Genomic DNA, 24,355 nt, shown 5'->3' with positions numbered 1-24,355 from the left:
GGGCAAGTTCGCTAAATAAGTGCCAGCTACTTTTTTTAATCGTAATGGACCTAAAAGGTGTCTCTATTATAGTCAGGTTGCGCAAGAGTAGTGTTGGTAGACAACGTTGTTGGCAGATGATGACAAGATCTGTGTGTTTAGATGGGACGAAACAATAAATCTCCTTATGGGGCAACATGCAGATGCTGTGGATATGGTAGGTTAAATGGCATATAAGTGGGGATTTAGTTATCTGTCGGGAAGTCACAACGTTATTAGATTTTCCAACAAAGAAAAGTAGATCATGCATGGAAAGTTAAGGATATTATAACAGGGACTGGCGCGATTAGTAACATCAGTTCCCATATTTCTGGCGGAATGTGCTTAGATACTTGCGTCGCGTTACCTGGATTTGAACATATTGCTAAGATAGTGAATAGGTGCTAATTTTAAGAGTCCCGTTTCAATCCACGCCAACTGAAATTGTAGGGCATGGGACCTTTTTTAGAGCCGCCCGGGGTATGTTATATTGTTTAGCAGGGGCCGCTTTCCAAACATTATATTATAGCAATGATAAGATCTTGTAATATACTATCCGGAAGTATTAGGCATATGGGTGTTGGCGGCAAAATCCCAGTTTAGAGAAATGTGGGATAGCATTCAAGCACAGGCGATGAAATGTGCTGTGGAGCATATCCAACAACACCTATAGTAGGCTTTGGCAAGTTAGAGATAAATGCAATGCCTCTTATATTAGAAGGCAACAGTTAATGGCTTTGTATGTGGACAAATCTAAATAGTCGAGAATTAGTTCATCAACCAAGGACAATATTCGAAAATGTTGGGAACCAAGGAAGAAGAAACATAAGATTTTTTGGTTGGGTTGTAGAAGAAGATATTAAATAGATGGGGGAGACTACAATGATAGATGGGTACCAAGAGTATCTATCGCATACTCCATATAGGATTATCCTCAGGCCTAGTTAGATTTAAACATTACTGGAGATAATACAGTAGTGAAGTAATAATGAGTATGGAATATGAGAGCAAATGAGTATTTAAGAATACTGTATGGAAAATAGTAAATACAGATTTACACAGATGCTTCCAAAAAAGGAAGGAGAGTAGGAGTGGCAGGCAATGTGGCCAAAGTTAATGGTGAAGAAAAAAGCTCGAACCCAGTGACTAGTTGTCAATAATTATACAGGTTGAGTATGATGGCTATTCTGCTAGGAGTATACAATAGTTAAGGAAAAGGAAAAGAAAAAATGCAGACATATGTTTCAGATTCTTATTTCAGCATAAGTTTTTAGTATCTATAATCAAAATCTGAATCAAGGCCCAGATTTAATAATGTAAAATTCTTCTTCTTCAAACTTCTCTTTGAGGTTGAGACAATTAAAATAGAAGTACAGTTTTTATGTGAGGTCCCAGCTCATGTGGGAATTAAAGGCAATGAGAGAAGCAGATAAATTAGCTAAACAAGTGAGTAGATGAAGATATGGTAGACAATGAGTTACCACATACTGTTTAAAAGAAATCAAATCAGGTCATAAAACGGAGTGAAATGATTAAAAAGTGGCAACAATATTGGGATATCATTGAGAGTAAAGGTAGACATTTATATGCAATACAAAAGAAAGTGGGAAAAGGTAAGAAATAGAGGGAGAAATAGAAGGGAGGATAATATACTGTATAGAAGACTAAGGTTGGACATACTGGTTTTTGAATAAAACATTAACATTTAAATATCTAGGCATCGCAACGGTGTTTGTGTGAGAAATGTTGGACAAGGGTGAAACTGTACCGAACGTGTTTTTTTTAGTATAAAAAATTAATTGTAAAATGGTTTTATGATTAAGAGAGGAGGAAGTGCTAAGCAGCAAGAACATGGAAAAAATGAAGGGAAAGACGTTAACATTTTGTGTAAGAATATACTTAAGACTTCAGAGTATAGGAAATAGTATGTTTAAGGGTTTTATTTCAGTTTTTTTTGAATAATACTTGGTGTTAGAATGAGATTAGAAGGTGTATGATTAATATGTGATAGGCTTTATAGAGAGCGGTAGAAGATGCAGAATCGAAGTGATATGTGCGTTGAGTTACAGTGTAAGTAAGGTCGGGAGTTAAAGTTTCAAGTTTTGCGGATGGGAAGTGGAGGCTCGAGGGAATGGTTTTTAAGCTCCTTTTACTTTTTACGCAGCGGCATTTCGTTTGGGGTTTACTTATTATTTGAGCATATTTGTTTTGTATTGGGGACTGGGGCGGGGGGTTGCTTAGAAATGGTTAAAATATAGGCAGGTTGTCTTTTCTTGATCCAAGATACCCGGATGATGGCAATAATGCACTGTTAAGTGCGGTTGCCAATAAAACGAAGCGAAGAAGACGCAAGACTCTTGTTGGACACGGTCGCAGACATGACTAATGACTACATGAGCTAATGTTTCTACAAAAGTACTTTCTAATGTTATATGTTTTATTTTGTTATTTTAATTTTTTTCAGTATGTTTTTTGTTTTATGTTGATGGTTTTGTATTGGTGTTGATTGAGAAGTTATCAAAAGTACTTTCTAATGTTATATGTTTCAGGTTTGATCTCTGAACTGATTAGTTATGATCGGAAAATAAAAAAAAAAATGTATATGTTATATTTTACAAAGGAAAAAAAAAATCAAGTCAGAGTTAAAAGATGTTTATTGAATGTTTTTGTATTTCAACAATTTTTGCAATGGAGATCAGGAAACGGAAACGAGTAGATTTTATTCCTGTTATTCGTTTTATTTCATAATGTTCCCTGTTTAAAATATATAGTTAAAAAAAAGAGAGATTATACATGGAAAGTGTAGGTTTTTGATATGTAGATAATCAATCTGTGTTAATCAGAGATTTATTTGTGCGTTTTAGTGTGCTCACTTATGTTTTGATGTTAAATTGCTAAGACTAAAATGTGTGGGGGTGAAGCATATGTTGGTATGCTTCTGACAATTTATTTTACTCCGTATGGAGTTTTATTGTGACAAGTTAATGTGAATCTTAGAGATGTTAACTCTGAATTGTGGTTGTTCTGTGTGAGTCCATATACATTGTTGCAGTATGTTCATGGTTTTCAAAAGGAATTCGTATTGATGTCGATTGAGAAGTTGTTGAGCCAGACCCTGTGATTTCTGTGACGGGCCTACTGTTGACGTTCAACTCGGACCTGTCTGCATTGTGGGATTCTTTTCAATTACAGCTAAGCTGTTACTTTACACACACTACCCGGGTAGTAGGATAAACCAAGGCCTTATACATACATTCATTTTACACTACACACACCAATTTGCGAAGGAACAAGGAGGACTTTTGGACATTTTTATTTAATTTTTTTCCTCTTCCTTTGTTTTCTTGGACCTATTATGTACAACCTGGACTAAATATTGAATTTTTCCCATTCCAGCAGTGTTGTGTTGGTACAATACAGCAAAATACTAATTTGTTTCTTCTACTATTTTTTTTATATTGTTTTTTTGTTACTTGTGCAATAAATGTGCTGGCTGTTAGCTGCTTTGTATCATTTGGCCTAAAATTTCTTTTTTTATCCTCCCAAGAGTCGAACCTAGCCCTATATCTATTCAGAATAATATAACGCAGTTATACTGATAACTTTTGCCGTGTTACACTATTCAGAATAATATAACGCAGTTATACTGATAACTTTTGCCGTGTTACACCACCTTTTTGTGGCGAGCCAGCCAGGAGGATAAATACAGCCTGACAATTGCAAGAAAAAAAATCCATGATAGCATTTCTGTGACTTTACATTGATCAGAACAGAGAAAAATGACACATTAGACATTACTCCCTCGGCTAGTGTATTAGAAACACTCACACAGCAGTGTTAACTAGTTTTCTGTCATTAAATGCCAAGGTATTACAAAGTGCAGTGTTAAAAATACAATGTTTTTTTTTTTTTTTTTTTTTCTTGAAATGAAAATATGAAATATAGTTGTATGATGCTAATAAGTTTGGAAACACATCATCACAGGTTGTGTAAGGGTCCATGATCTCGCTATCACCACTGTGGTTCAAACATTAAATTACACATCCATGGCAAGACACACATTTGGTGATTTGTTCAGTTAAATACCAGTCACAAATTATTAGCCACATTTCCACTGCGGACACAAGAGCTAAATGGGTCAACCGGGGCTAACAGCTTCAAACTATGACCTTCGAAGCCATAATCAAACAGCATAAACTGGTATTTATGATTATTTCACATATAAGAAGGTCACACATATTGAACTGCATCTGCACTGATTAATTTGTGATCATGTGGCTACTTTAAACATCTCCATTAATGCTTTAGCCCCAAAGATTACACATTTAGAATGATAATGATAAATTCTCATAATATGTTCTCGCCTTGTCTCTGTACAGAGGATGATTCTACATTATATCAATGTTTCACCTCATTATGCGATCTGAAGAGTTTGGAGCCACCTCACTGCCATCACACACAGTGGGGCAGAAATGTCATCAAAATTATGTTAAAAAATATAAATAGCCATTTAATGAGTTTCTGTTTTTAGAACATATATGCTTTAGGACAGGGATCCTCAAATCTGGACTCCCGCTATGATTTATGTGACCTTCTTGTGATTTTATTGTGGTATTTGTTGAATTTTGGCTCTTGGCGCTGCAGTGTTTAGCTTCGCTATGAAGAACATGGTTGAACAACCCAAAGACCAGAATTCTACAGAAAAGCCAGAGAAAGCAGGACGTTCGTAAATCACATCTTAGCGCCAGCCAGTCAGAAGTGAGCCTAACCAACTAGCAGCTTTGAGCAGCTCACAGCATTAAAAGAAAAGAACACTTATTGATAGTTCCAACTCAGGAAGGAGTTTGTCAAATTTGGGGCAAGTAACCAGGATTAATGGTCAAAGACACAGCATATCATGACCATCACATGAGGAAAATCATTAGTAGAAACTTTGTTTGGTGGTTTCCCCCACCCAGGACAAGATCCAGACTGAGATTCCTTAGGAGACCTTTTACTTTGTGCTAAAGGACTGTCAAGACCGGCTCGGCAGTGTTTAGTGTTCAGCAGAAGCAAGCACAAGTGCCTTCAGCACAGCTGGGGGAGATCTGCATTCATACTCACACAGTCTGCTAAAGCTTGCTGCAGAGACCCAGCAAAAGTAATTACCATGAATGTGTTGAGGGCAGGAATAGTAAGAAGATATTTTAATTATTTATTGATAAACTAGTCAGTGTCGCAAAAATGAAGTTTCCGATCCTGACTCACCATCTGCTAATTGGACGTGCCTTTACAAAGAAATGCATCTTTACGGATTACATAATGAAAGAGTTTTTGTTTTCGATTAGAATGCTTTCATTTTAAAATAATTGAAAGCTTTCTATCAATATATTTGTCATGTCTGTGAAGAATACATTCGCTGAGTTGCTCCTGCTCAAGATGAGACGCAGAAAATGCATCCTGTTTGTTTTCTTTATTTTTTAAAAGCACAACGTTTTGTTGATATTGTGAGTGTACACATAAAAATAGACCTTTTAAAGTTCCGTATGATGGTTGGACTCGGGCTGGTAATTCTGATAAACAGTTGGACAAGAACCGGGACAACACTGTTTTGTTCTCTGTTGTTTTCCTCTGTGAGTATACACTTGATAAATGTATTTTCCCATTTTGTTGAATTTAAAACGTGTGACATTCGTTCTGCTCTCACTGATCATTTGGTCCTCAGAATAAAAAAAAATACTGGTAAACTCGGAAGAAATCCTGCAGGCGCCCCTGTGTGATATACACACAATCCCCCCACTGAAATTCAGGACCTGATTAAATATAACTATTATACATAGATTTGTGAAATTAAATTGCTGGTTTAAAATGTCATGGCTTTCCCAGGTTTTTTATGACCGTAAGAACCCTAATAAAAGCAACTGATGCACGCTTATCACTTAAACTGGTCCACTAATGTGATGCACGAATGCTCCGTTACCTCTTCCTCCTCTAATCACATGCCAGATCCGTTACCCAGCTTTGTTCTGGGAATGTGCAATTTACAAATTAAATTAAAAACCATCTCACCAGTGTTTGAACACACATAGAAAACAACAGATATTAAGTTTAAATGGTCTTCTTCTCCAGTGTGCTGATGCTAAATGTTGGAGGGTACTGGTTAAAGAACAAGATTTATTGACACTAACTCATGATCTGCTCACATGTAAATACACTTCACTCTTAAGCATGTGGCACTGCAGACTGTATATTTAATTAAACTGCAGACTTTTGTGATTTGATAACTGCACTAACCCATATCACAATGTCGAGTTTATTTTGATTAATTGTGCAGTCCTGATGAGAAGTGTATAATATTTTCAGATTTATGAAACTGTGGTGGGTCACTGGAGTCTGGGTAATTAATGGGATACTCTTTTAAAATACTTACTTCAGCTTTTCCAGTCTACACTCTACATTTTCAAACAGAGTCAAGATGATATTCATTCCTGGGTTTCCTAGTTTATTCTCACTCAGATCCAGCTCTGTCAGATTTGAAGGGTTTGAATTTAGAGCTGCAGCCAGAACATGACACCCTCCTTCTGTGATACAGTTGTTCTTCAGACTGCATAAAGAGAAAACACTTCAGTTTAATCTGAATATTTACCAGTATGTTTTAGCTGACAGTTGACAAATACTGATGATGATGATGATAGTCACATTACAAAAGTCACATATGTTATTTTCAGTCAGCAGTCTCTCATAAAAGATACATTATGTTTTTTTAGCAGTATGTTTTTGATAGTGTCCTTGTAACAATGAAGATACTCACATCAGTGTGTTGAGTGTACAGTGTTTATCCTGCAGTAGAGCAGAGATCTGATTCACTCCTGTGTCTCCTAGTTCATGTTCACTCAGATTCAGCTCTCTCAGGAGTAATGGGTTTTTACCCACAATTCCAGTCACATACTGACGGCCTTCATCTGCAGCTGGTGTGTATACTAGTTCATGTTCACTCAGATTCAGCTCTCTCAGCAGAAATTAACAACATCTGACTCTAAAACACTGTGAAGGGGGTGGATTTATTTTAACTGTAGTAATTAAATATGTTTTATAAATAAATTGCCTGCATCTTTATTTTGTATTATTTCATCAGGTCTCACCTCAGAGTCTTGAGTTGACAGTTTGGATCCTGTAGTAAATCACTGAGCTGCTTCACTCCTGATGGTCCAGGATCATTTCCTGTGAGATCCAGCTCTATCAGGTGTGAAGGGTTTGATCTCAGAGCTGAAGACAGAGCTTTATAACCTTCTTCACTGATACTGCAGTCTGAAAGTCTACAAAAAAATTAAAACATGAATTGAAAACATGAAGTGAAAGTAAGAATTGGGTTCAAATTCATCCATTCATCCACTGCACAATCATATTATAAAAACCAAGATCAATTAATTAGTTATTTTTAGTAGCATGAAAAAAAACACTTTTTTGTCATCAGTGACTAGTGTGAGTTATGTCCTCTTGCAAAAACCATTCTAATCAATGAAGCTGTCTGGACTGCAAAATGAATCTTATTTGCATCGTATCAGCACTTTTTTTTGTTTCTTTGGTTTGATGAGTCAGTGAGTGTGTGTTATGCACTGAACAAAACTCTGGTATTTCCAGCGCTGCCTGATCTAAACACTTCTGGATTCTCCACTACATTCATATGCTCAACAGAAATGTGTGTGATTGGTTAAAATGCTACATGCTTTTTAGGAAACACGCATAAAAATTAAATCTGATATAACATCAGCAGGTCTAAATAAAATATTTTTTGCCCCCTTACTATGAATTTGGTATGCCAATTTTTACCCAAAGCCCTCGTTAATTTTTAACCCTACTAACCTAAAAATATATATAATTGTGAACACGTTATAGCTATTTTATTATTGTTGTGAAGTCAATAATGAGATTTGTTTGTCTATGCGAGGTTAGTGAATGAAAACCACTGTCTACAACAAACACAATACGTTATTATTAGTATTATGGTATTGTTCAATTATTTTTACTACTGGAAGTGAACAGATAAAGTAATAATATTCCAGGTATAGCTGTGGTGTTGAGTGCAGCTGCTGGTGAAATGTACTCACTTCAGTATCTTCAGCTCACACACAGGGTTCTTCAGTCCCTCACAGATTTCTTTGACTCCTGAGTCCAGCAGACGACTGTTGTTCAGGTTCATCTCTTTCAGGATGGTTTTGGAGGAGAGAACAGTAGCTAGAACTGAACAGCTTTTCTCTGTCAGCTCACAGTTATTCAGTCTGAACACCAAAAACAGCATTTCAGTCAGGACACTTTTCTCAAGTGTATTTATGACAGTTATATTGCATACTGTTAGTATGGGGGTTGAAGGAGGGAGTTTGATTGTGAGCAGCGATGTGATAGAAGAGGTGCTGAAAGAATAGAATTAAATGGAGCGCTGTGATAAGTGTCAAGACTGGATTGGTGTGAGCTTGACTGACGTGGTCTGTCTGAACTAACACCATGCTTGATTATTATTATTCAGCACATATTCAACACACATCAGATCAACAGCTCTTCATATCTGATCACACATGTGACTGACAGTCTTTAATAATGAATAATCAAAGAGGTTTCAGTGTATAAGATTAGATTAGATTCAACTTTATTGTCACTGCACATGTAAGGTACAAGGCAACGAAATGCAGTTAGCATCTAACCAGAAGTGCAATAAGCAGTAAGTACAGAATATACAAGGTCTACAATATGTACAATAAAACTATACAGATAAGTATTATGGACAAAATTTACAGATTTTTAAATACTATCAGCATGATATACAGATAGGTTTACTATGAACATACTATACAGATGAAATATGTGAAGTGTATGTACACTATAGGCAGAACTATGAACATATGAACAATTTACACTATTGCAATGGAAGTAAAGTGCATAGAAAATATTTCAGTGTGCAAATGGGTTATTCAGTGTTCCTTGGATGAACAGACAGTAGTGCAAGTAATAGCAAGTTTGCTGTTTTTGCTTGTTGTAAATAAATAAATAATAAATAATAAATAAATTGTTTATTTATTATAATAAATCATAATATAATAAATAATAAATAATAATAAATAATAAATATTATTAATTAATATTATTTTCTCCAGTTTGCTGTGAGAGTCCATCAAAAGAGCAGAGAGTTTCTCTCCATCCAGATCTCCTAATTTATCTTCACTCAGATCCAGTTCTTTCAGTAATAATGGACTTTTACCCAGAACTCCAGTGAGATACTCACACGCTTCCTCTGCAGCAGGACTTTTCAAAAACCTACACGAAGTACATAAGGTTTTCAGATCATTTATATTTTTACATTATTTTTGCCACAAATTATGTTGCATTTCTCTGAGCTGCCATTTAAAGGGGTGCTATTATGCTTTTTCACTTTTTCAACTTGAGTTAGTCTGTAATGTTGCTGTTTGAGAATAAAAAAGATCCGCAAAGTTTAAAGTCCACTTCAAAAGGAGATATTTTATTTAACAGAAATCACTTTTCAAAAACTACAACAAACGACTCGTTTGGACTACAACGGTCCGTGTAGGATTTGATCATTTCATTTCCTATTTAGAATGCAATAAGAAATGGGAAAACGAATCAGTGTATCATTCGTTCTTTCGTTTTTCTAATTGGAAACCAAAAATGAAAAAATAAAAAAACGTCTTCTTTTCTTAAATCTGTTTCCAAAACCAAAATGAAAAAACGGATAACACTTCGTTTTCCAATTTTCTATTTTGTGCTAATATCAAAAATCTAAAAAAACGGATAACGAGCTTGTGCGTTTCATTTTTTGGTGTTTTCGTCTGACGCCAGTTAGTGATGTGTCGTTCTTGAACGATTCGTTCATTTTGAATGAATCTTTAATGTGACTCGGGAAGAACGAGTCGTCTCGGGGAGTGATTCGTTCAGTCGCGCATGAGCAAAATTCTATAGTTCTATAGTTCTGTACTAGAATTAGTCTAGTTCACCTGTTTCAGTCAATGCAGTCTGAGCTGGAAAGAGAATTGATTAGTTCATCTCATGAGTCTTTCGGGTTTGAGTTGTTCCTTAATCAGGTGACAGACCCATAAGATTTGACCAGAGACTGGAGTTACCCTGGCAACAAATCTGTGTGTATATTATTACTAGTATTATTATTTATTTATTTTTTGTCTTTATGATTTTAAGTGTACTGCCTTAATGTTTGTATTGTTTAATAAGTTTATTAATAATAATAATAATAATAATAATAATAATAATAATAATAAAAAGACTGTATAAAAGACTTTAACCTATCGTCCATTCTTTTGTCACGTGACAGCATTGGATACAGAAATTAATTTACAAGCTTCCTTACAAACAGGTGCATAGTGATTATCATCATCATCATCATCATCATTATAATTATTATTTACTCTTACAGTTACTGCATTTCTGGTTTTAAAATATTTCTGGGTTTTTTAAAAAATTATCCCTTTTACGTAATTTTTAAAAAAAAAACCAAAAAAATAAAAATTTTCTGGGTTTTTTTTTAAATGAAGCATAAAGGGTGGTTTCGACATCAGTGCGCATCAAACCCCTTTTTTTTTGGGGATGAAAAAAAAAAAGGGCCTAAACTGGTTCCCCAACGATTTAAAAGAGCATTTCAACCCCCAAATTAAAAAAAAAGAAAAAAAAAAAAAAGGAAAAAAAAAAAAAAAAAAAGAAAAAAAGAAAAAAAAAAAAATAAACTCTTTTTTCCCCTTTTCTTTTTATTGCTTCAAAATGGGAAATGAAATGATCAAAAAATCAGGACCTTTGCGCCATTTTTTTTCGTTTTTTAACCCAGAATGAAAAAAGGGAAAAAAAGCGGGTTTTTTCTTTAATGCTTAAAACACAATAAATAGAGAAGTAGAGGTCCGGGTTTTTTTCCCCAAATAAAATAAAAAAATCGGTTTTTTTTTAAGGGTTTTCAAATATGTAATGAATAGCGACACAAACAAAATTTTTTTTTCACAATTGTTTTTCTTTAAAAAATCGTAAAAAAGATATAAGCTGTTTTTCAGTATAAAAAGCAAAATTTAATTTCCCCATTTTTAATGTTTTTATACAACGCTAGCGCCCTCTCGCTCTACTGACGAGCACCAAACTTTTTAAAAACTTTTAGTAAAAATTTTTTAGATCTTAAACTCTGTACACTATGGTAAAAAAAAATAAATAAATTAAAAATTAAAAAAAAAATAAAAACCTATAGCCTGAATGCACTGTTGTTTGGTAAAATTGTATGCAAAATGCAAAAATTTAAAAAGTAATGATTTAAGTCCCCCCTTTTCCCTTTTCAAGGTTCCTAGTGTTTTTTTTGGGGAGCTTCTACATGGGTTTAAATGCATGAAAGGTCAAAAAACCCCTTTTGTTTTCAGAATATGCATTAATATACCTCATTTTCCAACGTTTCTCAAACGATCTTGTTTCGAAAGCAGTTCTAGCTTCAGTCTCTCTAAACCCATAGCTTCCCGGGCAAGCCTCATTGATTATAACTGATTTTGAGATCGGGCTATTAAACTGAATGAATGACAGCTTTATAATATATAGAGGAGCGCAAGAGCGCGCTTTCACTTGGCAAATTTATTCAGATTTCAAGAATTTAGTTTTTCTGATTGCGTTGGACTAGTGACAGCGACGCACTGCAAAACATACGGCATATAGATGCAACCAAAAGGTCGCATTTCACAATTTTTGAGAATGTGCGAGTTTAGATTTGAGTTGGTCGCATTTGTGCTAGTGCATGGTCTGCCCTGCTACAAAAGCTTGCTACATCTGTAGCAGGATCAGATTTCACTGATCACATGAAGAGAGGCGCTTTCAGTGCTGCGTTAGGTTTTATTACTTGCAGCATCAGCACGAGCGCGAAGGTTGCGGTGGCATACGCTCGGCAAAAAATGACGCAAATATTAACGGAAAATGATGGAAGACGGCCGGGCTGGGATTACACACTAAAATTAAAATAAAAGGGACTGTTCATAAACCAGAGGAAGGTTGAAACATGTTGGGTATTCGTGTGGAAAACAACAACCATACAACAACAAAACATGCAAAGTACTGTCAGCGACGCAGTTTAGTTTCACTTTCTTTTTTTGTTTTCAAAAAGCTTTGTCATCTTTGCTGTTTACATCACGTTACGCCATGGAGGCTTTGCTTTATTATTTATTGTTGTTGTTTGTGTCTTGTTTTTTATTTATTTGAGTCCTAGTGTTGCTAAACATTTCTGTGGAATTTATTCGTCTGTGGTATTATAACAGTCATGTGGAGCCATGACCTTCATCCTTACTAGTTTTTGTTAATAACAGTTAGGCTATCTCGTTTGTCATTATAGCTATATATATATATTATAGGTGTTCTTATTGTTGTTGTGCTTTACTTAAGTATAAACAATTAATGTCAAACTTTTGTTTGTAGTCTTCAAAAAATGAAAAAGTGTATAGGAATATAGCCTAAGGCCCAAAACAGACAATTATCTTTGCTTGTTAATAAACGTGCACACAAAGATCGCTAATTCGAAGTTGAAAGCGTCCAAAGTCTGACTTATAACACGAGCAAAAAAGAGGAATTCACATTCCACAAAAATTTAACTCACAAATGATACTGATGAAAAAGAACGGGTTGAATGTTGTTGACAATCGTTACCCTAACTATAAACTATGATAAAAGTTAATCAGCAATGCATTGATTAATGCCATGCTGTAGCAAAAAAACAAAACAAAAAAAAAACCTGCCGACCAAATGATGTGCTCCTGCACCAACTGAGAAAGTCAAAAAACCAGAGACCAGTGGGAAGAATGAGTCTCCCGAGCCCTGTGCATCTAAACACTGGCATTATGCGGAATGCCCACTATCAGTGAACAGGGCAAAAAATATTGTCAAAATGTATAAGTATGTGTAGCCTACACATTGTAGCCTACTGTAACGTGCAAGTGAGCGACCATGCATGGGTCACTCGCCAATGACCCCCATACAGCACACAAAGTATGACAAAATTAGATCCCAATAGATCAAAATTTTAGTTGCTAGATTTGGATTCCCAGGATTCGCAAGTGTCCTATTTTAAACATAATATCTGTATCAAGGCTTTGCAGTGTTCCAAAGATGGCTCTAGTTCTCAACTGACATGTGCGGGAGAGAAGCAATCACTAAATTTGGCCAAAGAAAAACTTGGTTTAAACATCGACAGTTTTCGATATTAATTTGTGCATTTTCAAATTTGTTCATTAAAAGTTTGCAAACAAAATCAATACACACAAATCTGAAACGAAGTCAATATTTTACGTTTTAGGGCAGCATTTTGTGTCGTACGGCTTCTAATTCTCAATTGTGGTTTTTTCAGCATAGCATTTAAAAATACAAATAACCGTTCATTTTTAGTTTTTTCCGTCATGGTTTAAAAAAAACGAAAAAACGAAGTATGGAAGTGTTACCGTGGCGTCCATTCATTTTTTTCGTTTTGTTTTGGAAAGCAGTTCTAAGAGTTCAGTCTCTGCTAAAACCCATAGCTCCTATGGTCAAGCCTCATTGATATAACTGATTTTTGTGAGAGATCGAGATTACAAACTGAAATTAATGACCAGCTTTATAATTTATATAGGGAGCGCAGAGCACGCTTTCTTGGCCAAGTTTAGTCAGAATTTCAGGTAAAGTTAGTTTTCATTGTGCTGCTGGACCAGTGACAGCTGCACGCGTGCAAAACATCTGCAGTAGACTGCAAACCAAAATGGTCGCATTTTTCACAATTTTGTAAGAATGTGCGATGTTCCGATTTGACGTGGTCGATTTTGTGCGAGTGCATGATCTGCCCCTGATCCAAAGCACACTGTAACAGGGAGTCAGATTTCACTGATCATCGTGAAGAGAGGGCACTTTGTCAAAACCTATATTATTATTTGCAGTTTGTCAGCATGAGCGCGAAGGGTGTCGCGCATGTGCTCCGGCAAAAAACTACGCACATATTGAGGAAATAAGGGAATATGGTGGTGGATTTTTGTATTGCAAATAAAATAAAATAAATTAAAAAGACCGCTTTATAAACCAGAGAAGGTGAACATGTATTCTTGTGGAAAAAAAAAAAAAAAATCCTTGCAAGTCCTGTCAGCGACAGCAGTTCAGTTTCACCTTTCTTTTTATTTTCAAAGAGCTTGTTATCTTGGCTGTTACTCACGTTATTATGCCATGGGAGGCGTTCTTTATTTCCTCCTTATGTATTGAATAGATTACCTCACTGTTGCTAAAACCTTCTATAAATTATTATTCGGCTGTATATGAACAGCATGTGGAGGTCATTACCATCCTCTTCTTATTTTTTGTAATAAACGGTTAATCTAGCTTTGCATTGTTTGGTTGTTGGCTTTTTAAGTATTAACAATGAATCAACACGTGATTTGTTTTAGTCTTACAAAGTTGAAAAATGTCTAGAAAGCAAAACGGACTGCACTTAATCTGTTCTTGTAAAACGTTGACACCAAGAACACAAATTCGAGTTGAAAAGTGTCCATACAGGTCCGGCTCTTATAACACAACACAAATAGAGGAATTCCTCATTCACAAATTTTAACAACGCAGACACACGGGGCTGCATTTTCCCGAAAAACTTCGCGAGACAACCTAAGAAGTTCGTAAAAGAAACGATCGTACAACTGGATCTTAATATTAAGGTTCTGATATTCCAACAAGCATCGTAACCTTACGTAGCACAACATTGAAAATCCATCGTAGATCTGACGATGTGCTCGGAGCAATTGTAAAGCCCTAAGTGCAATAGTAAGAAGGGACAGGTGTATGACAAATCAGCATGGACGGACGTTAACTTGCATGTGTTGTAGCCAACAAAACAAACCCAAACCTCCGGACCAAATGATGTGCTCCTGTTGTTCAAACTGAGAAAGTCTAGAACAAACAGGCAACCAGCTGGGAAGGAATGATGTCATAGATGGCTGTAGACATAACACGGCTTTATGCGGATGTACCACGATCAGGATAGACAGGGCACAATATATGTCACGCATGTAGAAGGTAGTGTTTGAGCCCACTGTATGTGAATTGAGGTGACCATGTGCATGGGGTCCCTCTCCCAATAGACCGTACGCAGATATAGCAAGCACACAGTTGTGAACAGAATTAGATCCCAATATATAATTTCATGATAGATTTACCTGATTCTGCATATCTATTATTTTTTAAATACTATTGGTACCAAATCTTTAAATTGTACCAAAGACTTGTTGGCTCTAGTTCTCAAAGGACTGTCGGGAGAAGAAATCACTAAACTTTGGGCCAAAAAAAACTTGTTAAAATATAAAACATAAAAAATTTCTTTTTCTTTTCTATATTAATCTGGGCATTTTTTTTCAAATGTTCATTCAAAGTCCTCTGGTGAAAATCATTAACAAAAAAAGTCCTGCAAAAGAAGTCAAATATTTGCTTTTTTCGGGCCCAGCATTTGTGTGTCTACAGTTCTAATTTCCATTTTTGGTTTTCAAAAAAATTAGCATTTAAAGATGCAATAGAAACAGTTTCTTTTATATATTTTTTCCGTCATGGTTGTAAAAAACTACCAAAGAAATGTATGCAAAAGCTACACAGACCATTACAATCATCCGGGTTAAATCACCACTCAAAATTGATTTGATTTTGACGCATATATTTACACTGGAAGCTCGCAGCAGGTATAAGGGGCCAGGACATTTCCCGACCAGGGTGCAGAGTGTAGCCAATCACAACACAACCACTGGCCCAGCTACCAATCACAGCACATTTCGTATTTCAGAAGCGCGCCCCTTCATTTGAGACAGGAAACTATCTCAAGCGTCATGTCCAGACTGGAGGAGAGAGGTGTTGTAATAATGTTAAAAATATGTGAAAAATAATGTGTTTCTTTGAACAACCAGTATTAGAGCCTGTTATAGTACGACCCCACAACAACAAAAATCAAGACTTTGTAAACGATGTATAATAGGACAACTTTTATTCCACTTCATGGTCCATTCCTATTTCAACAATGGTGCATTTGACCCAATTATCTATTTTCATACCAGATGATTATGTAAACAAAAAATGATCTATATATGTTTTTCACATGATGGTCTTTTAATGAACAGAGTCCTATCCTGTTAGTAAATCACTGAGCTGCCTTCCACTCCTGATGGGCCAGGATCATTTCCTGTTGAGATCCAGCTAATATCAGGTGTGGGGAAAAGGGTTTGATCGCAGAGCTGAAGACAGAGCTTTATAACTCCTCACTCATGCTACTGCCAGTCTGAAAGGTACCAAAAAATAAGAACATGATTGAAAGGTGCCCTTACAGTGCACATTCTATCTAGAGAAATGTTTTAACACTAGCATGGTGATATGGAACTGTTAAAATCACCACGGAAAGTCGTGGTGATTGAAGAAGGCTAAATTGATCAAAACATAAGCTCTGATCATCTCACTGTCTGTTGCATGGCTGCTGGTCATTACTTATCATTACTTGGTTATAAAAAAAAAAAAAATCACCGTACATTTAACGAACAAAAAAACTGCTCCAAAGTTTTTCTACATAACCTTATATAAAAAAAAATTTAAATTAATTTATAATCACTTTTCCATAAACACACAAAACTGAACCATTTTAATAGCTGAAACAAGCGTTTGGGAAGAAGGCGGGAAAAAGATGTCCGGGGATCAGGTTGGAATTCAGAGCGGTAATTCTGATAACCTCGTCAGACAAGGGACGGGACAACCACTGTTTTGGTTCTCTGTTGTTTGTCCTCTGTGAGCATGCACTGGATAGATTATATAATTTCCAATTTGTTAAATTTAAAACGTCTCCTGTGACATTTCGTTCTGCTATCATGTGATAATTTGGTCTCAGAAGAAAAAAATTAAATTAAATAATAACTGGTACAACTCATGAAGAAAATCCTGCAGGCACACTGTGATATATCTACTCATACGTGGCCTCAGAATCTAGACCTTAAAAAAACGATGGTTCGTTGATAATCTGCATTCACGAAAACGCCTCAATATAAACCATATATGGGTGGACAACACCTCCCATATAAATCATGTGAATGTTATTAATGTCCTCACGAAAATCATGGAAAAAGAAAAGCAGTACTGACTGAAAAGCCATTCTGTGCTCTCACTAAACAGATCAGCGCTCTTTGAAAACACATTCTCTGCTCAGAGCATGGTTTTGCCAAAATTCTTCCAGCAAAGACGAGATTCAATGACACGATAGCTACATTTCAAAATTAGCTGTTACAGCTGCACGGCAAATAAAAAAAGGATTATCGTTACTTCCCTATCTTTGTTGGGTTTATAGTTACAAATATTATTAACAAAAAAATTCTGTCATTCAAGATGCATTTACTTATATAAGCAAACAGATATTAGTCTTATTTCCGGGGGGGCTACAAGTGGAAGATGAATAGATACAAGTTGGAAAGACATCCCCACACTTTGCGGTGAACACTGTTCTTACTCACTCATTACACATCTGTTTGTATGCACCGTTGATAAATGAGGGCCCTGGAATGTAGAGTTCATGCTGGAATTTAAAGCCTGCAAATTTTCACTGAGCTGAGCAGTTCTGTCCTACATTCTGTGGCAAATGATCTAGGTACATGGTTAACAGATGGATGCTGAATTCTAACCCAACTACACTAGGGGAGTGACACAAAAAATTAACGCTCAGGTATCTCGTAATTTGCAATTAATATTCTTTCCAGCCAGTCCCATCTTCTTCTCAGGACGGTATCTGATCTAAGAAAGACGTAGATCCCGAGTAGCTGGACAGCTTTTGTCTGTTTAAGCCACAATCATTTAACCTACAAGAGAAATAGGAATCAAATCACAGAGTTAGAAAATGTAAAAATTTGTTAAATACAAAAAAAATACATTTATGGCAATTATTTTTACGAATGAACAGTTAAATGATACAGCATATATATGATTATAAATGTCCTAAATAAAACCAAAGTAGAATGCTTGACATAAACACTTCATAAAATATGGTAAATGAATAAGAGGTTTATATCATTAATACGCGATGAGTTGCTAATATTTTAAAGTGCTGCTATATTATCTGGATGAGTGCTCTTGAGGTGGAGAATTGGGAGGTGAATCAGTTATGCATTGACGGTTATCCCAGAGTAGATTAGATCTCCTTTATAGCAGAAGTTAAAGTTGAACTGGCAGATGGGCAGGTAGAAATAACTATGGAACAATGTGTTGTTATAATAAACATGAATGTGTTTCGTCTGCAGCTAGAGAACGTAAGCCTGTTTTGATGAAAATAGTAATTTTTACATTAAAAAACCCATGTCAATCTCATAAAAAACAGCATTGCACTTTTGAATTCCAAAGGACTGCAATTTTCAAGGGAAAAAAAAAGTTAAAGAAAATGTGATTGATTTACCCCTAATATAGATATATAATTACAATATTGGTATATGGTTAATAATCACTGTAGATCGGGCGTCCAAAACTGCATGTATCAAGTAGGGGTTGGGCACGGTCACTGGAAAAAAATTTAACTGTCACGGTTCTCAACCAAATGTGGTTCGGCATGTGCTGGAACGGCGGTTTTCAACGTAAATCTGACAACGCAATCTTTATAATATACAGGATTCAGCTACGTATGTTTCTGCTGATGGATGCACATTCTGGCTTCCCAGTACATTACAACAACAGCCATGGAAAATAAAAAAAATAACATAAAAAATAAATAAAATAAAAAAAAAAAAAAAAAAATACAAAACCATTCAATCTTGTTCAATGCGAATGCCGTATGCTTGATTATGAGCAGTCAATTCATAACCTGGGTGCTGACAGCACGCACACAGGTGTGACACGTTGATATCTGTGTTTAAACTCTAAACTCATTTAGCTTTGCCAGTTTAAAGACTTTTAAGAGCCAGAGGACGCGAGCTCGCATGAGCAGTGAGATTTGTTTGTGGTGCGCTCATCCGAAGCGTGCCAACCCGCTGTTCTAAGATCACGCGCAAATATTAAGCTCGCTCTCTTCTGAAGTATTGTGTTTGAATGGAGAAATTCAACACAAAAGTATTGTCAAAATGCACATGCTGCGTGAAGTATCATACAGCATGACATAGCCGGACTGAACGTACTGTATCAGTCCATTCTTTAATATTAATCGAACAGCAACAAAAGAAAAAATCACTCACTGCCGCATAAATGAATAGCTTTTGTAACTTTAATAAAGATTAATTCTTTAATTGTTTATACGTCAAAATATGCAATGCTGTTTTACTTTTGATTACTTTTACAATTTCTGTACCTTAAAACTAATGATAGACCTACCTAAAAAAAAAAAACTGAAAATCACTGTTTATTTTATTTGCATCTTTTACAAATCTTATACAAATCTGTTTTATTTGTATCTCCATTGCTATTATTTGTGCTGTTTCTTGTAGTTGGAATAGAATAATCTTATTTCTTTACGGTTGTTTGAAAGTATAAAAACCGTGATACAAAAACCGAACCGTTATTGACAAAGTGAACTGTTTCAACCCTTAGTATCAATTGTAGATTAATGCAATTATTAAGATGAGAACAAAAAACATAACCAAAGTATATTAGATAACTTACAGAGACTCTTTTGGAGGTTTTTTGATGACTGCTGATAATCTAATGAGGACACTCGTCTGCTTTCTTGAATAATTTGCTGAAGCTCAAACTCCTCCAGCTCCTCCTTCTGATGTCAACTAACACCAAAGGCCAAAGCAGACCCACTGGGCAGGAGTGAAAGATCAGCAGATGCAGAGACTTCCTTGCTAAGGTGGGTTCTGAATGTCTTTCACCAGAGTTTGGTATGTTCAGTTTCATTCAGGACAGTAGAAAAAAGGATGATGGATCTCTCTGGAGACAGAATTAGATTCTAATTTCTGCTTGCTGTACTGAAACTATTTCTTTTTGCCTCTGCTCATTTCATTTTTCTGTGTTCAACAGACCCTGTAAGAGGCTCTGATTGGACTGGAGTGACAACCCAAGGGAGGAAACGAAGGAAAAGAGTCCAGGTGTCCACTTATCACTCTCTAGTGCCTTGTCCACTGCAGTCTTGAGCAAATCAATCATGGTTTGTTTTCCTGCAATTTTGTTCTTTTTTCTCCTTCTGTAGAGTCTTGATCAACACATATTTCTTGTTGATGTCTAGAAACAGATTGTGCATAAAGAGCTGCAATAAACTCTTGAATGCTTCAAGTGAACGAAAGCAGTACATGGTACCAACAACGATTCCCTGTTTCCTCCGTAAAGATCTGGGTACACATGCTGAGTACACTGATGCCTTATAGACGTCAATACCACAGGCTTGCAGATCTGTGTCATAGAAGATCACATTGTTTCTTTCCAGCTGATCAAATGCCAGTTTCCCCCAGTTAAAAGGTGGCATCTTTATCCCAGGAAACATCTGGGGTTGTATTCTCATCATACTTTCGTCTGCTCTGCTGGATCTGAATCTGAGGGAGTGTGTGTACATTTTGTGTCAGAGTCTTAGGAGTGTCTTCAGTATTTGACTCCTGCAGTGTTTTGGAGGCATCATCAGCCTGATTATTTATCACAACATTATTTCTTTTTCTCCTAAAATGTTCTGGGAGAACAGTGGCTGAAATCCAGCAGAAGACTGGGATGTGGCACATGATAAAGAGACTCTTTGATTGTTTAACATGATCCAATGATTTCTTTGGCCTGATTCTCATCCGTGAATCTTTTTCTGAAGTACTCCTCCTTTTGTGCATCATTGAATCCTCGTATCTCTGTCAGCGGGTCGATACAGTCAGGAGGATCTTACTGGCAGCTGCTGGTCTGCTGGTGATCCAGATGAGAGCAGAAGGAAGCAGATTTCCCTTGATGAGGTTCGTCAGGAGAACATCCAGAGGAGGCTGGTGATGATACATCAGACCACGTCTCATTATCCTTAAAGTTTACAGGAAGTCGACATTGCATCCAATCCATCAAGAATGAACAAGACATTGAACTGATTTCTTCTTGTAAGGTTCAGTCCCTTCTGTCTCTGGGAAAAACCTGAGTTGTGAGGGTCCATCAAACTTACTTTTTCTTGCTCCTTTAAGTTCATCTCTCTGAATGGAAGAGGAAATATGAAGCTGATATCTTGATTTTTTTTTCCTTGGGCCCAATCCAGAACAAACTTCTGCACAGAGACTGATTTTCCGATGCCAGCAACTCCTTTTGTCAGTACAGTTCTGATCTGCTTGTCTTGTTCAGGTGATTCAAACACATTTTTGCACTCAACCTGTATCTCCTGTGATTCATGTTGTCTGGAAACAACTTCAATCTGTCTCACCTCATGTTCAGTATTGACCTGTTCACTACAACCCTGAGTGATATAGAGATCTGTGTAGAGTGTTCTTCAGAAGTGTAGAGTCACCTTGCTTTGCAATTCCTTCAAACACACATTGATACTTCTTCTTTAGGCTACAATTTAGCTGATGAATGAAGAACAGCTCATCTAAACAGGAACAAAAATACAGATATTACTTAATGATATTTTCTCACCTACATTTATAAGTGACAATCTGATAGATGATTACGAGTCTCTTACCTTCTAGAGTATCAGCAGCTTCATCTTGCTTCATCTCTCTCAGGAAGTAGAGCGTGAGATCAAGAGCTGCTTCTTTCATACTGCATCTGTTCTCATTAAAGTCCTTCACAAAGTACTGCATGTCCTCTTTTTGTAATATTTTCTTAAACTTTTCCAGTTCATTCTTTAGAAATGTGATTATTTTGCTCTCAAGATCCTACAAAGCAAGACAAAAATGACAGAAAAAAATCTTCATCTATATTTGGTCAAAATTATGTTTTATTAATTAAAAGTATTCATCAAAAATCAAGTTGAGACAAACGTTAATTTGCTGTAAATATTAATAACATAGGTTCTCATTCTTATTTTATGGGTTCTTAAAAAGAAAATTTTGAAATAAAAGTTCTGTCACATTCTTTATTCAATAACATATTTGTTTATTATAATATTAAATATTCTGAAAATGTGTGTTTTTATTACCTGGAAGATCTGCAGGAGACTGTCTGTAAAATTAGTGTGGTTTCCTGTGAGACTGTAAATCTGGACCTAATGTTTCATACTTAAGCCTGATAGTAAATAAAATAAATCAAAATACTGCATTTTTAGGAAAAGATATTACCAAATTATATTGTAAACATTTTAGCAAAGAGCAAAACAATAAATAAATGATACATTTATTGACTATACGTTTTATGATAATTATTCACTGACACAATTTTCTGACACAGTCTATGTGTAAACAAAAATAAGAAACAGAACAAATACGGTTTGGTTTGTGATGCTGTTTCTTTCACTGAAGTTTGGTACTGAATCCTTTGACTGGTCACTCTTCGCAGACACAGAGCTGGACACATGTGAGCCTGATCTTACAACTAATGACACTGAAAAGAATAAAACACTTTACTACAGGAGCTCCTTCAGTCTCATTTAAAGAGCTTCACTGTTGAGGATGGTAATGAAGCACAGTATAGACATGCATTTGTCCATCTATGACTATGGATAGATGGAAAAACATATTCATGTTTGGCTGCATGATCTATTTCCATGATTAATTTATAGCTCCTTGTGGCTGCTTGTGTGATGGTGTGTTACTAGAAAGAAGCTCCAGACTAAGTTCAATAAAGAGGAAATCAGTGATTTTATTGTTTTATTTTATTAATTTATATCACAAGCATCTTAGTGGAGAAATAAGCAAACACAAAATTATAATGTCAAAGATAATAAATACCTTTTGATAGATGTTTTTTTCTCACTGAAGTTCAGCATGCCATTCTTTGACCGGTCACTCTTCACAGACACATGTGATCCAGATCTTACACTAATGACACAAAGAGAGAGAGAGAAACTTTTCTACAGGAGCTTCATCTGTGTTTTATATTGACACACATTCTCTCTAGTCCTTCACAGAAACGTTTGCAGAGTTTTAAAGATAGCAGTCATTCTTGTGTACAGACTCACATTTGTTTAACAATTTCTTTGAAGTACTTCAAATGTGAGAATAAATATATTTTTACAAATATTTGACTGATCTAATTAAAGAGATTTTATTTTACATTTTATTTTTTGACTAAAATAGAGAGCAGAAATGTCAGTGCTACACAGTTCTGTTAGCAAACTTCAATTAAAGGGACCATATGACACTATTTTAAAAGTTTATCACTTTGTTTATTGGGTGTAATAATAACAGTTACAATGTTGTTGTAAAAATTACTGTATCCTGTTTGACCCCGAGTCCAAGTCTGAGCTGAACGTTTCACAGAGATAAGCTTTTATTTTGCAACTCTCTTACCTTTCAGATACAAACTCATAAAGTTATAATTTCTTCTTTCACTGTAACAACTTTATGTCCTGAAGTGTCAACATAAAATACAGTAATGTAGGTGTGGTTTATTGTATTTTATGTACAGTGTATTTAGGTGTGTATAGCTGATGTTGTACACAGGAAGCTGGGAGAAAATGCACTGCAGCTTCATAAAGCGTGCTGTACACAAGATAACCTTTGGGTCGTACTGCTCAGGAAAAGAGTTATTAATAAATCTTAAACACTGATTACAAACAAAGCGGGTTTGCTTTCACATCCAAACACACAGCGTCTCCAAAACATGACATCAACACTACAACTCACTGAAGCCTCGTCTTCTCTTTGCATTATGCTAATATTTCACATTGTGACGCACACATTTGTGAAATTAATATCTGGACTTTAGTCAAGGCATTTTAATCATTTCTGGATCAGTGTTCTCTGTTAGATAGAATAAATCACTTTACAGGAAACTGTGACCTTTGTAACTTTGAAGATCTTACACAAACAGATATATTACACACTAAAGAAAGATTAAACCAATAAAAAGCATAATATAACCCCATTAAATTAAGTGTGGAGTCATTTTTCATGTCTGACAATAAATTTATGACCTAAAAACCAAAATCAGTGATGTGGAATAATTAACTTTAGTACAGACCCAGTGCTGAAGGGCGACTGTAAACTGACTGTACATGATGATTCTGATTTTCAGTTATGAGATATTTATCACCTATTGGCTATTTTTTAAATATAAATGTTATTTTTAATTAGGAAGTTATGAAGCTCTGAAGTTGTGCAAATCATTTGTAAATATAAAACACAGTTTGTTAAGGTGTTGTTTTTTCTCAGCAAAGCTTGAAAAACTGCAGCAGTGTTTAAAATGATTCTCTGAAAACAGACTCAGTCTTACCTCTGTGTTCTGTGAGAGACTCATCTTTCCTCTCTTCTCTGACATACTGCAGATGAAC

At 35.6% G+C, this 24,355-nt stretch overlaps 1 protein-coding gene and 1 long non-coding RNA gene across 2 annotated transcripts in view; both read right to left on the bottom strand.

Annotated features, from left to right (window-relative positions):
- The window catches only part of LOC109082430 (vesicle-trafficking protein SEC22c-like), a 166,843-nt gene that overhangs the window by 40,337 nt on the left and 102,151 nt on the right, over positions 1 to 24,355 (bottom strand). The gene's annotated exons all lie outside the window — the stretch shown is intronic.
- On the bottom strand, positions 21,405 to 22,107 carry LOC122142320. The gene is made up of 3 exons (XR_006158528.1): positions 22,064 to 22,107; positions 21,605 to 21,800; positions 21,405 to 21,511 (listed from the first exon to the last, which is right to left on the bottom strand). It is a non-coding gene; the product is annotated as an uncharacterized LOC122142320 (long non-coding RNA).

This window comes from Cyprinus carpio, chromosome B24 (assembly GCF_018340385.1).
Source record: "Cyprinus carpio isolate SPL01 chromosome B24, ASM1834038v1, whole genome shotgun sequence".
Lineage (NCBI taxonomy): Eukaryota > Metazoa > Chordata > Actinopteri > Cypriniformes > Cyprinidae > Cyprinus > Cyprinus carpio.
The sequence above is the reverse complement of the archived record's forward strand: the minus strand, read 5'-3'. Positions and strand labels throughout refer to the sequence as shown.